The sequence below is a fragment of the Haliotis asinina genome, chromosome 7 (assembly GCF_037392515.1).
Source record: "Haliotis asinina isolate JCU_RB_2024 chromosome 7, JCU_Hal_asi_v2, whole genome shotgun sequence".
In the NCBI taxonomy this organism is placed as follows: Eukaryota; Metazoa; Mollusca; class Gastropoda; order Lepetellida; family Haliotidae; genus Haliotis; species Haliotis asinina.
The window spans coordinates 18,231,108-18,248,667 of record NC_090286.1 but is presented as its reverse complement, the minus strand read 5'-3'; positions in this window follow the sequence as shown (position 1 = coordinate 18,248,667).

Genomic DNA, 17,560 nt, shown 5'->3' with positions numbered 1-17,560 from the left:
AGTTTCTCCTTTAAGAAAGGTGGTATCTCTTTATCTTCCAATACCTATTTGCTGACGTTTGATATCCCAAACCTGCCCCAATCTATTAAAGTTGGATGTGTTTTCTATGAAAATTGATCTATATGTCCCTAATCCTCTCAGGTGCTTCAACTGCCAGAGGTTTGGGCATGGACAGAAGACCTGTAAGAACCGTGCTGTTTGTTATCGCTGTGGTGGTGGCGAACATGATTCTACCACATGTTCATCTGAAACAAAATGTGTGCGTTGTTGTGGTTCGCACATGGCTTCCTCAAAAGAATGTCCAGCTTGGCAGTTTGAAATGTCTGCTCAGCGTATCAAAACGGAGAAGAATATAAGTTTTTCAGAAGCAAAGAAACTGGCTGCTTCAGCTTTAATTGCTTTCTTGAAAGGTAAATCCACATACGCAGAAGTACTGAAACCATCTGTCAAGTCCACTGAGTTTCAGACTGATTTGACATGGATGTCTGCAGAAAAGCCTATGTGCATTTCCGATCTGACAGCCCTTTCTCAAAGTCAATCTTCCTCACAAAAATCACTGAAACCATCAGAAACTCAGACGTCTGCACCAGTTGTGAAACAGAAAAATGCGAATGTTGATTATTCTAAAAAGCAAAGTAGAACTTATCGTGTGCCTAAAGGACAAAGAGGCCCTGTGTCCATTCTAAATAGGTTTGAAATTTTAGATGACATGGATGTGTCATCCCAGGTGATCACCTACACCAGGAGTCATTCTCCAAAGAAAAAAGGTCGTGAGCTTTCTCCAATAGCTCATCCTAAATGAGTGATACTCTAATGTATTTGTACTGAACTCATTCAGATCTCCTACTGAACCACCATGTGGTCTCAAAATATAATCCAATGGAACTGTAGAGGTCTGCGGAATAATTTTAATGATTTACAGCTTTTAGTTCAAGATTTGAAGCCATCAGTTTTATGTTTACAAGAGACCTATCTCAAGGCCACTGATACATTTTACCTACAGCAGTATAGCTCATATCATAGTTTCTCCCCTCCAGGATCTTCAGTTGTTGTGAAGCAGGGTATAATCCATAGTCCTATCTCACTTAATACCTCTCTTCAAGCAGTTGCAGTCCGCCTTACATTTACTTTTATGTTACATATGTCATATTCGGGATTTCACTTTCTTAGTAAAGTACAAATTCTAGTACTTTTTCGGTTGAGTCCAAACCGGGATTCGAACCCGCACCCTCAGAGTCAGGCACCTAATCGCCAGCACACAAAGTCAGCCGCCTAGCCAGCTCAGCCACCGCGACTTCCACAAGAATGAAAGTCGGACAACTGGTAGCCTAGACTGCGTACTTTGTGTACCCCTCTGATAAGTGTAACTTGGCACGGCTCCCATGGCCGAAAGCTATGATTACATAATGCCATTTTGAAAGTGGTCAAATGCAACATATGTCATATTCGGGATTTCTTTTTCTTAGTAAAGTACAAATTCTAGGCGGCTGACTTTGTGTGCTGGCGATTAGAAGCCTGACTCTGAGGGTGCGGGTTCGAATCCCGGATGGGACTCAACCGAAAAAGTACTAGAATTTGTACTTTACTAAGAAAGTGAAATCCTGAATATGACATGTTGCATTTGACCACTTTCTAAATGGCAGTATGTAATCATACTTTTATGTTCTCTTTACATTCCTCCTTCTTACTGTCTTCAGCAATCAGATCTTCAAGACTTGTATGATCAGCTTCCTAAACCCCGTATTATCGCAGGTGACTTGAACGGCCACAACCCACTTTGGGGTGGTTCAGTTATAAATACAAAAGGAAAAATACTTGAGGATTTCATCTCCAACAATGATTTATGTATATTCAATGATAATTCACATACGTATCTGCATCCTGGAACGGGAAGTTATTCTTCAATAGATCTTTCCCTTACAGACTCCAACTTATTAAAGTTGGTGGTTTAACACTGATTGCAAACAGGGAGAGAAAGGAGAGAAAAAAGGCAGAAAAATATTTCCGTCGCCAACCAACTGTCCATAATTTAAAGCACATTTTAGCAACATAAGCGACAGTCATGGCAAAACTAAAATCAACTCACGAACGCCAATTTCTAAAGTTTGGAATATGGTACAGAAAATCAAAGGTAAAGGATCAAAGTGTAGTGTTCACCATCTCAAGGAAGGTGACACTTTTCTCACTGAAACATCTGATATTGCAAATAAAATTGGTGAAACGTTTGCAAAACATTCCTCTTCGTGAAATTATTTACCAGACTTTAAGAAATTTAAAGATCAACAAGCAAAAAAGAAAATTAATTTTAATTCGGACAGTAGGGAGGACTACAATGAAATCTTTTCCATTCATGAGCTCCATACTGCCCTTGAGCAAGCTCATGATACTGCGACTGGAGTTGATAAGTTACATTATCAGCTCCTTAAACATTTACCTGAATCGTCTTTAGAAACTTTGTTCAATATATTTGATAATACATGGACGTCTGGTCATTTTCCTTCACCATGGCGAAATGCTATTATCATTCCTGTTCCTAAACCTGGTCGGGATCATACTAGCTGTGTCTGTATGACTATGGAACGTATGTTAATAATCGTTTATTAATTAGTTTGGTACCTGGAAACCAGCAACCTCATCACTAACATTCAATGTGGTTTCCGAAAAAATCGAAATACCATCGATCACTTGGTACGTTTAGAATCTTTTATTAAAAATTCCATGTTAAATAAACAACATGCAGTATCAATTTTTGTCGACCTTGAAAAGGCATATGATGCGACATGGAAGTATGGAATTCTTAAGGATCTTCATGGCTTTGGTTTGAGGGGCCGTTTACCCCAATTTATATGTCAGTTTTTAGAAGACAGACAATTTCAAGTCCGAGTTGGTTCTACCGTGTCTGACCGTTACAATGAAGATCAGGGTGTCCCTCAAGGCAGTATTTTGTCTGTTACTTTATTTAGCTCCAAGGTTTTAAGTGGCTCAATTGATACGTCACTTTTTGTGGATGATTTTAATATCTCTTGTCGCGGTAAAAATATGCATACCATTGAACGGCAAATGCAAGTGTGCTTAAACAAAATAAATAAATGGTGTCTTGAAAACGGCTTTAAATTTTCTAAATCAAAAACTAATTGCATACATTTCTGTCGTATATATAAACCACGTAAAGACCCAGAACTGTTTTTAAATGGCACTCCCATCAAAGCTGTCAAAGAGGCCAAATTCTTAGGTCTGATTTTCGATTCATATTTAACTTGACTTCCGCATATAAAATCCCTAAAAACTAAATACCTGAAGGCACTTGATTTATTGAAAGTCGTGTCTAGTTCAAGGTGGGGGAGAAGATCAAGCTACTCTCCTACACCTATACAGATCACTTGTGAGCTCAAAATTTGATTATGGCTCCATCGTCTATGGTGGAGCTTGTAAAAGCAACTTGAAACTATCAAAGTCTAAGGTCTAAGGTCTAAGACTTTGTCTTGGGTCCTTTAGAACATCTCCTGTTGACAGTCTCTACGTTGAGGTCGATGAACCATCTCTTACACAACGCCGTACAGAATTATATCTACAATACATCACAAAACTATACTCTAACGAATCTAACCCTGCATATAACTGTGTCTTCAATCCTCTCCATGAAGATTTGTATAGCAAAACGTCTTCTCTTGTTCCACCTCTTGGGCTCAGAATAAAGCCGTTTAGTGCTGCTGCTGGCATTGAGCTGGAAAATATATCTCCTTCTCGGCAACTGGTTAAGCCACAAGTTGACCTAACATTAACATCATTTAAAAAATCAGAAACTAATGACTTACAATATAAACCAGAATATAATCAATCAAAAAGTAAATATAATACTTACAAAGCCTTATTTACAGATGGGTCTAAGGACAGTGGCGCTGTGGCTTGTACCACTGTCATTGGATCCAGAACAATATCTTCTAGAATACCAAATAACAGCTCTACTTTTACTGCAGAAGCTAACGCCATATTAACGGCTCTCAAATATATTCAAAGACACCCTAAACATAAACAATGTATAATTTATTCCGATTCTCTTTCATGCCTTCAGACTATTAAAAAGATATCTTGTAAACATCCACTTTTAATAAAAATTATTGAATTATGTAATGATCTTGCTACTGACCAGTACGACATCGTCTTTTGTTGGTTACCCAGCCACGTGGGCATTTCTGGTAACACAATGGCAGATCTTGCTGCTAAGGCAGCACTCAATAAATCTGTGACACCACTTTTTATTCCATACTCTGATTACAAAGCTAGTATTAGATCTTACATCCGTGGTCTTATGCAAAAGAGGTGGGACACCCAAGTTGGTATCAATAAATTACATGAATTAAAACCCTATATTGGTTACACCTACTTGTGCTGTCAGCCCAGATTTGAAGAGGTCATCATGAGACGATGTCGTATTGGCCACACAAGATATGCACATGCATACCCGGTAAAAGGTGAAGATCCTCCGTTTTGTATCCCTTGTGATGAGAGAGTCACGGTCAAGCATATCCTGCTTGACTGTGTAGAATCCTCCTTCACAAGGGATACATATTTCAATGTCAAAACTATTAAGGATCTTTTTACTGCTGTTAGTTATAATGTAATAATAGTTTTTTTTAAAAGAAATTGATTTAATGACTGAATTTTGATTACTATATGCTGTAGATAGATATATTTTAACGATTGGTAGTACATATTAGCGACTGGTATTGTTAGTGGCTGTAACCTCAAAGGGGGTTAAAGCATCGTAAAATTATTGTCCTCCTGAGAGGATACGTAAGTTCCCAAAACGGGACCTGATTTTAAGCGTAGCATTTTTGTTCTTTTAAAACTCTGGCTAAACGTTCCTACCATCGCCAGCGGCTGAGGGGATGATGTAAATCAAACTAGGGTCCATGCAGGTAGCAAAGGTTCCGTAAGTCCCCATGGTCCTTAGTATGGTGATCTACCTTCAGCTGTTGGCGATCTACAGCCCGTGTTTTATATTGTAGTGTCCTCTGTTATTAAACTGTTTTAGAATTAAAGAACTGGTTTTAAATGTCTATCTGTGATATTCTAGTTGTTGTAGTTTCCTCCGTTGACATTTTTACCATACACTATTATGTATAATATTTATGGTTTTCGTCACGATATGGCTGAGATATTGCCGATGTGATGTTAAACACTCACTCACTCACTCACTCACTCACTCACGTCGATTGTTTGATCGGTAATGCTCCTATGGGGGTCAAAGATGTTTATCCACTTGTCACTGTTCCTTCCGAAAGTTCAGTTAGTACAGAACATTTGGACGATGAATTTACGAGTATTTGTCCTTCTTTTGCGGTGACTCGTTCAATGTCAAAAGGCATTTCTTACAAGACTTATTTGCTGAATGATTCCATTTATGATTTGGCAGGTAATGTGGCGGATCATTCTTTTTGTGAGGTAGAGACTGATGACTTATCTTCAAAGAGTAGTAACTCTTCGGGACTTCTTGATGAGTCTGATAGTGTGTCAGGTGTTGATCACATTCTTCCCAGAGAGCAGCTTATTAGCACAGAGAGCACAGAGTGTGGATATTGAGGTGCAGAAATTGGCTAGTAAAGCCGTTTCTTTGGCGGAGGTTAGCAAGGTTCCAGTTTCTTATTACTTCAAGGACGGTATTCCAATGAAGAAATATAGGTCGCAGGATGTTCCTGTGGAGGATGAATGGAAATTGTATCATCAAATCGTGGTACCGAAATTATTTTGAGAGTATGTATTTTCATTTGCACATGAAAGCCCCATGGCAGGTCATCTGAGTGAGAAGCGTTTGACACATTTCTTTGGCCCAGTGTGAGACGAGATGTGACTGAATTTTGCAAGACCTTTCATGTAAGTTTCAGGTAGTATATCAGGCCTCACTGTAAATGCCAAGACTGGTGAGGTAATGTTTGATATTTGTGACCCATTAGCTTAGTGAGTGAGTGAGTGAATGAGTGAGTAAGTAAGTGAGTGTTTAACGTCACATCGGCAATATTTCAGCCATATCGTGACGAAAACCATAAATATTATACATAATAGTGTATGGTAAAAATGTCAACGAAGGAAACTACAACAACTAGAATATCACAGATAGACATTTAAAACCAGTTCTTTAATTCTAAAACAGTTTAATAACAGAGGACACTACAATATAAAACACGGGCTGTAGATCGCCAACAGCTGAAGGTAGATCACCATACTAAGGACCATGGGGACTTACGGAACCTTTGCTACCTGCATGGACCCTAGTTTGATTAACATCATCCCCTCAGCCGCTGGCGATGGTAGGAACGTTTAGCCAGAGTTTTAAAAGAACAAAAATGCTACGCTTAAAATCAGGTCCCGTTTTGGGAACTTACGTATCCTCTCAGGAGGACAATAATTTTACGATGCTTTAACCCCCTTTGAGGTTACAGCCACTAACAATACCAGTCGCTAATATGTACTACCAATCGTTAAAATATATCTATCTACAGCATATAGTAATCAAAATTCAGTCATTAAATCAATTTCTTTTAAAAAAAACTATTATTACATTATAACTAACAGCAGTAAAAAGATCCTTAATAGTTTTGACATTGAAATATGTATCCCTTGTGAAGGAGAATTCCACACAGTCAAGCAGGATATGCTTGACCGTGACTCCCTCATCACAAGGGATACAAAACGGAGGATCTTCACCTTTTACCGGGTATGCATGTGCATATCTTGTATGGCCAATACGACATCGTCTCATGATGACCTCTTCAAATCTGGACTGACAGCACAAGTAGGTGTAACCAATATAGGGTTTTATTTCATGTAATTTATTGATACCAACTTGGGTGTCCCACCTCTTTTGCATAAGACCACGGATGTAAGATCTAATACTAGCTTTGTAATCAGAGTATGGAATAAAAAGTGGTGTCACAGATTTATTGAGTGCTGCCTTAGCAGCAAGATCTGCCATTGTGTTACCAGAAATGCCCACGTGGCTGGGTAACCAACAAAAGACGATGTCGTACTGGTCAGTAGCAAGATCATTACATAATTCAATAATTTTTATTAAAAGTGGATGTTTACAAGATATCTTTTTAATAGTCTGAAGGCATGAAAGAGAATCGGAATAAATTATACATTGTTTATGTTTAGGATGTCTTTGAATATATTTGAGAGCCGTTAATATGGCGTTAGCTTCTGCAGTAAAAGTAGAGCTGTTATTTGGTATTCTAGAAGATATTGTTCTGGATCCAATGACAGTGGTACAAGCCACAGCGCCACTGTCCTTAGACCCATCTGTAAATAAGGCTTTGTAAGTATTATATTTACTTTTTGATTGATTATATTCTGGTTTATATTGTAAGTCATTAGTTTCTGATTTTTTAAATGATGTTAATGTTAGGTCAACTTGTGGCTTAACCAGTTGCCGAGAAGGAGATATATTTTCCAGCTCAATGCTAGCAGCAGCACTAAACGGCTTTATTCTGAGCCCAAGAGGTGGAACAAGAGAAGACGTTTTGCTATACAAATCTTCATGGAGAGGATTGAAGACACTGTTATATGCAGGGTTAGATTCGTTAGAGTATAGTTTTGTGATGTATTGTAGATATAATTCTGTACGGCGTTGTGTAAGAGATGGTTCATCGACCTCAACGTAGAGACTGTCAACAGGAGATGTTCTAAAGGACCCAAGACAAAGTCTTAGACCTTAGACCTTAGACTTTGATAGTTTCAAGTTGCTTTTACAAGCTCCACCATAGACGATGGAGCCATAATCAAATTTTGAGCTCACAAGTGATCTGTATAGGTGTAGGAGAGTAGCTTGATCTTCTCCCCCACCTTGAACTAGACACGACTTTCAATAAATCAAGTGCCTTCAGGTATTTAGTTTTTAGGGATTTTATATGCGGAAGTCAAGTTAAATATGAATCGAAAATCAGACCTAAGAATTTGGCCTCTTTGACAGCTTTGATGGGAGTGCCATTTAAAAACAGTTCTGGGTCTTTACGTGGTTTATATATACGACAGAAATGTATGCAATTAGTTTTTGATTTAGAAAATTTAAAGCCGTTTTCAAGACACCATTTATTTATTTTGTTTAAGCACACTTGCATTTGCCGTTCAATGGTATGCATATTTTTACCGCGACAAGAGATATTAAAATCATCCACAAAAAGTGACGTATCAATTGAGCCACTTAAAACCTTGGAGCTAAATAAAGTAACAGACAAAATACTGCCTTGAGGGACACCCTGATCTTCATTGTAACGGTCAGACTCGGTAGAACCAACTCGGACTTGAAATTGTCTGTCTTCTAAAAACTGACATATAAATTGGGGTAAACGGCCCCTCAAACCAAAGCCATGAAGATCCTTAAGAATTCCATACTTCCATGTCGCATCATATGCCTTTTCAAGGTCGACAAAAATTGATACTGCATGTTGTTTATTTAACATGGAATTTTTAATAAAAGATTCTAAACGTACCAAGTGATCGATGGTATTTCGATTTTTTCGGAAACCACATTGAATGTTAGTGATGAGGTTGCTGGTTTCCAGGTACCAAACTAATTAATAAACGATTATTAACATACGTTCCATAGTCATACAGACACAGCTAGTATGATCCCGACCAGGTTTAGGAACAGGAATGATAATAGCATTTCGCCATGGTGAAGGAAAATGACCAGACGTCCATGTATTATCAAATATATTGAACAAAGTTTCTAAAGACGATTCAGGTAAATGTTTAAGGAGCTGATAATGTAACTTATCAACTCCAGTCGCAGTATCATGAGCTTGCTCAAGGGCAGTATGGAGCTCATGAATGGAAAGGATTTCATTGTAGTCCTCCCCATTGTCCGAATTAAAATTAATTTTCTTTTTTGCTTGTTGATCTTTAAATTTCTTAAAGTCTGGTAAATAATTTCACGAAGAGGAATGTTTTGCAAACGTTTCACCAATTTTATTTGCAATATCAGATGTTTCAGTGAGAAAAGTGTCACCTTCCTTGAGATGGTGAACACTACACTTTGATCCTTTACCTTTGATTTTCTGTACCATATTCCAAACTTTAGAAATTGGCGTTCGTGAGTTGATTTTAGTTTTGCCATGACTGTCGCTTATGTTGCTAAAATGTGCGCCGAGCCTTGGCATTAGAAATTTTAAAGTGATTTAAATTATGGACAGTTGGATGGCGACGGAAATATTTTTCTGCCTTTTTCTCTCCTTTCTCTCCCTGTTTGCAATCAGTGTTAAACCACCAACTTTAATAAGTTGGAGTCTGTAAGGGAAAGATCTATTGAAGAATAACTTCCCGTTCCAGGATGCAGATAAGTATGTGAATTATCATTGAATATACATAAATCATTGTTGGAGATGAAATCCTCAAGTATTTTTCCTTTTGTATTTATAACTGAACCACCCCAAAGTGGGTTGTGGCCGTTCAAGTCACCTGCGATAATACGGGGTTCAGGAAGCTGATCATACAAGTCTTGAAGATCTGATTGCTGAAGACAGCAAGAAGGAGGAATGTAAAGAGAACATAAAAGTATGATTACATACTGCCATTTAGAAATTGGTCAAATGCAACATGTCATATTCAGGATTTCACTTTCTTAGTAAAGTACAAATTCTAGTACTTTTTCGGTTGAGTCCCATCCGGGATTCGAACCCGCACCCTCAGAGTCAGGCTTCTAATCGCCAGCACACAAAGTCAGCCGCCTAGAATTTGTACTTTACTAAGAAAAAGAAATCCCGAATATGACATATGTTGCATTTGACCACTTTCAAAATGGCATTATGTAATCATAGCTTTCGGCCATGGGAGCCGTGCCAAGTTACACTTATCAGAGGGGTACACAAAGTACGCAGTCTAGGCTACCAGTTGTCCGACTTTCATTTTTGTGGAAGTCGCGGTGGCTGAGCGGGCCAGGCGGCTGACTTTGTGTGCTGGCGATTAGGTGCGTGATTCTGAGGGTGCGGGTTCGAATCCCGGTTTGGACTCAACCGAAAAAGTACTAGAATTTGTACTTTACTAAGAAAGTGAAATCCCGAATATGACATATGTAACATGAAAGTAAATGTAAGGCGGACTGCAACTGCTTGAAGAGAGGTATTAAGTGAGATAGGACTATGGATTATACCCTGCTTCACAACAACTGAAGATCCTCCAGTTGCCTTATTACCTGGAGGGGAGAAACTATGATATGAGCTATACTGCTGTAGGTAAAATGTATCAGTGGCTTTGAGATAGGTCTCTTGTAAACATAAAACTGATGGCTTCAAACCTTGAACTAAAAGCCGTAAATCATTAAAATTATTCCGCAGACCTCTACAGTTCCATTGGATTATATTTTGAGACCACATGGTGGTTCAGTAGGAGATCTGGATGAGTTCAGTACCAATACATTAGAGTATCACTCATTTAGGATGAGCTATTGGAGAAAGCTCACGACCTTTTTTCTTTGGAGAATGACTCCTGGTGTAGGTGATCACCTGGGATGACATCTAAAATTTCAAACCTATTTAGAATGGACACAGGGCCTCTTTGTCCTTAAGGCACACGATAAGTTCTACTTTGCTTTTTAGAATAATCAACATTCGCATTTTTCTTTTTCACAACTGGTGCAGACGTCTGAGTTTCTGATGGTTTCAGTGATTTTTGTCGGTAGTATATATTGAAAGACATCCTAGACATAAACAGTATATTATCTATTCAGATTCTCTTTCATGCCTTCAGACTATTAAAAACCTGTCTTGTAAACATCCACTTTTAATAGAAATAATTGAATAATTTAATAATCTTGCTACTGGCCAATACGACATCGTCTTTTGTTGGTTACCCAGCCATGTAGGCATTTCTGGCAATACAATGGCCGATCTTGCTGCCAAGGCAGCACTCAACAAATCCGTGACTCCACTTCTTATCCCATACTCTGATTGTAAAGCTACAATTAGATCGTATATCCGAGATCTGATGCAAAAGAGGTGGAACACACAAGTGGGTGTAAATAAATTACATGCAATAAAACCTTATATTGGTTATACCCACTTGGGTTGTCAGTCCAGATTTGAGGAGGTCATTATGAGGCGATGTCGTATTGGCCATACGAGATATACTCATGAATACCTTTTGAAAGGTGATGATCCTCTGCATACCTTGTGATGAAAGAATCACAGTCAAGCATATCTTGCTTGACTGTGTTGAGTATTCCATCACAAGGGATCAGTATTTTAATTCACAAACTATGAAGAATCTTTTTAGCAATATTAGCCCTCATTTAACTATTGCATTTGTAAAGGAATTAGATTTGTTAATTGAACTGTAAATAGATAAATATCTTGGAATTGGAAGATTAAATTAGTAACTCAAATCGTTAGTGGCTGTACCCTAAAAGGCGGTTGAAGTACCGTAAAATAATTGTCCTCCTGAGAGGGTACATAAGTCCAAAAACATTTGAAGTAAATTTCAGTTTTCCAGGTTTTTAATCGTAGAATAAGTGTGTTTTTACTTTATGGCTAGATTTGTCTAAATTGCTAACAGCTGAGGGGATGATGTAAATTCAGCTAGGGTCCATGCAGGAAGCAAATGTACTGTAAGTCCCCATGGTCCTTAGTATGGTGATCTACCTTCAGTTGTTGGCAACCTATAGCTCATTTTTATATTGTACTGTCCTCTATAGACACATTGTTTTAGGTCTATTCACTAGTTTTACATTCTATTCTGTGATATCCTAGTTAGTTTTACTGTCCTTCGTCGACCGGGTTTTACAACGTATGTGCTCTTAATTCATTTGCATTGTCATAATTACTCGTTCTCGTCACGATATGGCTGCTATGTTGCCGATGTGACGTTAAATATTAACTCACTCACTCACCCAATTGCGCAGATCGATGATCATGTTGTTGATCACTGGATTGTCTGGTCCAAACTCGATTATTTACAGACCGTCGCCATATAGCTGGAATATTGCTAAGTGTGACGTAAAACTAAAGTCACTCACTCACTTATTCCATGAGTAATAATTCGCTGCACATGTTTCTTTCACTTAGGTATGAAATTTAAATGATGCAACAAAATCGCAATTTCCAGTGGCTAAGATCCGCATGTTAATTGCAGATGGAATAAAGGATGATGTTGAATACCTCAGTCTTGGCTAAGATTAAACCAATATACATCACTAACTTCAGGCTCTTGCTCGCAAAACCCCGCCTCTAACCCCCAATAGCGCAACACGTAACTGAATACAGCCAAAATAAGCTGAAACTCTCCTCCGTAATAAATTAATGTATAACCTAAAACATCGCAAAACACTGAAACAACAAAAACAAACAAACAAAACATCAGCATAAGCTTACACACATAAACACTGGCTTAATTGGTGCGACATTTACAGAGAACCAGGTACAAAACGCTCAGATTTCAGTATCCACACATCACAACCCTCAAAACACACTCACACTCACACTCACAAACAGTCTGTCCATTTCGATTTTTCTTCAAAATTAATTAGCATGGTTGTGGTTTTAATTCTATAAGACTCATTCCGTGAGCACCAAGTATTTAATAACAAAGTCACCAAAAAGCCAAAGAAACTGACAAACAAAATACTAAATACTACACCTCTCAGGATATACACGCCTGTCAGTCATATGGAGCCCTGCCCATGGTGGTGTGTTTGGCAACGAGCATCATAACCAAGCAGCCAAAGTGGCACTTAAACTCCCAGAAGCAAACTTAAACATATCATTATCCAACATCCAAAGCCTATCAAAACAAAAAAGAATCTTCCTAAAGTGGCAAAGTGAATACCAAAATTCAAATTCTAAACACCTACTCAAACACCACAAAATACAATAAATCTAAAACCACTGACAGGGCGTTAACATGTCACACAAAATCGAATTCCCATCAGCATGAAATAAATAAACACAAAACAGACAAGTGCACACACTGCAACGGGACCGAGACACCTGAGCACATCCTAATACACTGCAAACACTACTGAACAGAGCTGAACTGGACTTTATTCACCCAGGCTGCAAACACAGCAGCATGATAGGCACATAAGCGATATTTTCATTTACAGCATAAAACCTATATACAAACGGCATGATTAGGGGCAATGTACATCGAGCAAGATGCATATTACGTTATTGAAGTTATTTCTTATATAAGACCGTAATTATTTTGTAACAAAATGACAGTTTTCTTAAAGTTTTTGGCTAACTGATGTTAAATGGAATATTCGTTTTATACATATTTGGTCCAATATAATAATACTTGTGAATATATTTTTCTTTTTCTAATTATAATTTGGACAGACATATAAATAATGAAATTAGTCAACAATATCATTTAGGTTACACACTGTACACTTTCTATCATTTATTGGGATTCTTCGCCATCTACCTGTCTCGACTGGAGAGAAAGGTTTGGAAATGTAAGTTATTGTAATGCAGAAAGTGTAAGTATAGTTAGAAAAGATCGTCGAAAAATTGAGTATCCACTACGGAAGCGCCCTAGTGCCACAGCCTGAATTTTCTATCTCCTAATTAGGACTTAACATTTACTCCTTAGTACTTATTATCTCTTAGTTATGAGTGAGTGAGTTTAGTTTTACGCCGCACTCAGCAATATTCCAGCGATATGGCGGCGATCTATGGTTCTGGAGGGTCTGATGAGGATACCACTGATGGTGGTCAAGGTAAATATTCGAGTCTGGACCAGACAATCCAGTAATCAGCAACATGAGCATCGATCTGCGCAATTGGGAACCGATGGCATGTGTCAAACAAGTCAGCGAGCCTGACCACCCGATCCCGTTAGTCGCCTCTTACGACAAGCATTGTCGCCTTTTATGGCAAGTATGGGTTGCTGAAGGCCTATTCTACCCCGGGACATTCACGAGTCCTCCTAATTAGTAGATACTAAGGCCTAATTAGGACTTAGTATCTCCTAATTTGTACATTGTATCTCGAGTTGACCATTCAGTCAAACAATTTCAAATGACAATCAATGGAAAATTAAAGTCGTCTACATTTGCTTAAAATCAGTATGTATATTGCTGTAGTAAATTTGCTATTCTTTTATTAGTGTGATACCCTAAGTCGACTAAAACACCAAAACCTTCAAAGCCTTAGTATATTGCTTATCAAATTGATCTTTTAGGTCGCTTTCAATCATCATCACCATCATCATGTTGCGTATCACTTGCTTGATAATAGTGTTATAATCTACACTGAAACGTCACATCTGTCACAATTTAAAAGTTGTCAAGTAATAAATGATACAGCGCAATTCACACAGAAGCTGGGCTTACTTATAGTTTCCCTATACACAAAAAGCTTCTGTAAACTCATAATACTTTACTGCCATTACCTGTACAATGTCTCTATAATTCAAAACTGTTAATACCAGTCTCATGTCTTTTTTTCTATTCTAAAGTGTTGACGTGCTCTCAGTCTTAAGTACTGTCGGACATAAGAAACAACAACTGTTTTAATCTGTTATTCTGCGTTATGTTAGTTATCAGCGGTTGTTGTGAAATCCTATTTCGTATCGACCTCGTGTTTCCTGTACTTTTTCTCTCTGGTGAGTTGACAAGCTTAAAGTGTGTTTACCTAAGCTAGTTATTGGTCGTTGTCTCTGACAGGCGTGGTGGAAGCGGTTTTAATAACCCTAACGAAGCTTCCTACCAACGAGACGACCATTTATCGGTGATCTTTACAGATAGTTGTACGATCGACCAGTTTTTACTGTAATTGGAACGAACAAGCATGGCTAACACACATCGAGCAGCGAAGCAGTGGTGCTTAACCGAAACTAAAATGTGAATTGTTTTGAGAAATGACGTCAGAGCTTTCTTTACCAACTTTGCCACTTTCCTTGCTGATGACGCACAGTGGGAAATGAAAACCAAGGTCAATCCACCATGAGGAAAGCCAAGCTCCTCGAACTGCTAGAGGAAAACAAACCCGCCAAAGACTGCGAAAAACTGAACAAACTGCGAGGCCTCAAATTTCAAATTATGGTGAAAATGTCACTGGAAAAACAGCGTTTGCAAAAATACGACAAACCTTGGATTCTGGATGCCCAAGGGCTTGGGTTTCACCGTGGACGTGGTCGAACATGTGGATCTGCACAAAGCCATGTACTAACCTTTCAAAGGAGGATCGTACCTGGACCTGCCACCATACTGCAAGAAAGAGCAAGCCATGGTCAATGTCAAAAACAAAGGCTACGATTGCCTAGTGGTAGTGATTCGATCCACGATGTTTCTGACCAACTCGCATTTGTACAGACTTTCCAGCTATCCTGAAGATGCCGGGCTCAATGGGATGGCCCATTCCCACCTCCCATATACCCCAAATCGAAAAACAGAATGACCACATAGCCGTCAACGTCAGTTTGAATTTTGATCTTGACACAAATGGAGGACAATAGCAAGGATGATAAGTTCGCATAAACGGGTGTGTGGTCAAAGCAAGTCCTCTCATTGCTCGGTGCTAGCTATCGTCCTCCATTTGTGTCAAGATCGTTTAGATGAGAGTCAAAATCAGCTTTGAGTCGACTTCTAGAATTAACAATAAAGAACTGGCAGGTGTCATGGGTGGTGATCGATATGCTTAAATGACGTTTTATTCGACTGCATGCGATGGTAGTGTACCGATCGGCAAAGCAGGTGGGTGGGGTACACTGAAGTGTCCGGCTTTGTCTAGATTGTCTATATTGTACTTTGGAGCGTTACAAGTCGTGGGTAATCTCAAAATTTTTATACAGTGGAATCTCTCAAAGTCGGCACTTGCCGGTTTACGAGTAAACATGATTTTCTGGATATAGTATTAAGAATGCCACTGAATGGATTCTCTGCACTTCAAAATGATGACCTCCTACTTAGCCATATCCTCATCAGCGAAGTTTGCCGAGCAAAAAATACCATACAATATATCTAGGCAAACCCGGACACTAATGTGAGATAAAAATTACATCAAACCAATTGGACTTCGTCATACTGGTCATATCCCTGACACTAGGAGCAACAGTGCTACCAGCACCACCAAAAATGGAGGAGGCGACCTCAGAGACTGGATAAAAAACATGAAATTGCTCAGTGAAACCTTGGCCAAACCTGCCGACCACCGAAGTACTCCCATGAATCCTGGGCAGCATTGTCTCATGACTGCTCAGTGTGCAGTCGAAAATGGTCAAGTGGCTCGGACAAAACCTGTGGGCAATCATCATTTCTAACCAAATCCCAGTGACGGCACCGTTTCGCGATTGACGTGCTGCTTACTGCTTGCCTGCAAGTGTGGACGATATCGAGGCTGTTGAATCGTTCAAATGGATGGTGCCGGCGTGTGTAAACCCTTTCGACGTATCCAACATCAACATTTTCCAATCATCTGCAGATCTGTTGAAACCTCCAAACTCCTTGCTGTTGTCGAAGGCCATGTAATTGTCATGAGGTTCCTTTTGTCATGAGGTAATGATATGATTTGGAACCCCAATCTATCACCAGCTGTTTGCTGGCTTTTGCATTAGGCTTGTTATGAACAATGGGAATGCCCAAACCATGGGGCATTTAATGTGATGTTGAGACTGTAGGTCAACATGCAGTACAATCTTTTCCGCAACGACAGCAACAAATGGGTGATGGTCCCGGCATTCAACGACAATCCAGATGATCTATACAACGTCGATACCTCGGGTCTCTCTACCGATGATAACCAATGGACGTTGATCTCACCCCAAATCGATTGGCTACTTGATATCACTCTCGAAGGGTCCGAAGGGTCCATATTTAATGAAAGTCGTCAAATAAGGGGATGGTCGTCGCAGCACACGTCCCCTCGTATGCTTATGAGCATCATCCCAAATAATGTGGATCATTTGTTATCAAGTCGACCGGACAGTGAAAACACAAGTTTACAGTTGATGCATGAATTTGAAGACATATCCGATTTCACACACGGGATACCGAACAATTCCACACATTACATCGAAGCCTTCGCGGGGAGGCATCGCCCACCCAAAATATCGAAATGATACCGAGTAGTATACCTCCTTTGGCCAACAAAACATCAAACTCGAATTACCTACAGAAAAACATTAATGTTTACGCGTATCTCAAGGACGCCACGATTACCTTGGATAATAAAATCGAGCTCACAGGGGTTTATTTACCTAAAAAAATCCATCCCATCAGCTTAACGTTTACACACTAGAGATTGTCGGGAAACCAGTTGAAGACTCTTCCCACAGTACAAGCATAAAATCCTGGGAGACGTGGCAACCCATAATCAGAGCACCATCATCGCATTCTTCAGTCTCGGGACACACGAGAATTCGACCACCCCAGGACGGAAAACTCCTTGTAAATATTACACTTGCACAACAACGTGTACACATGACGGGAAGTCATCGTCAAATCTCAGATGAACGGTGTCATTAATTTGGTCCTGACCTACCCCTATGGATGAGGATCGCAATGTCATAGAACTTAAAAACAAAGGAGTTCTACTGGACAGTGGTATCACGATTGATGCAAAGTGAA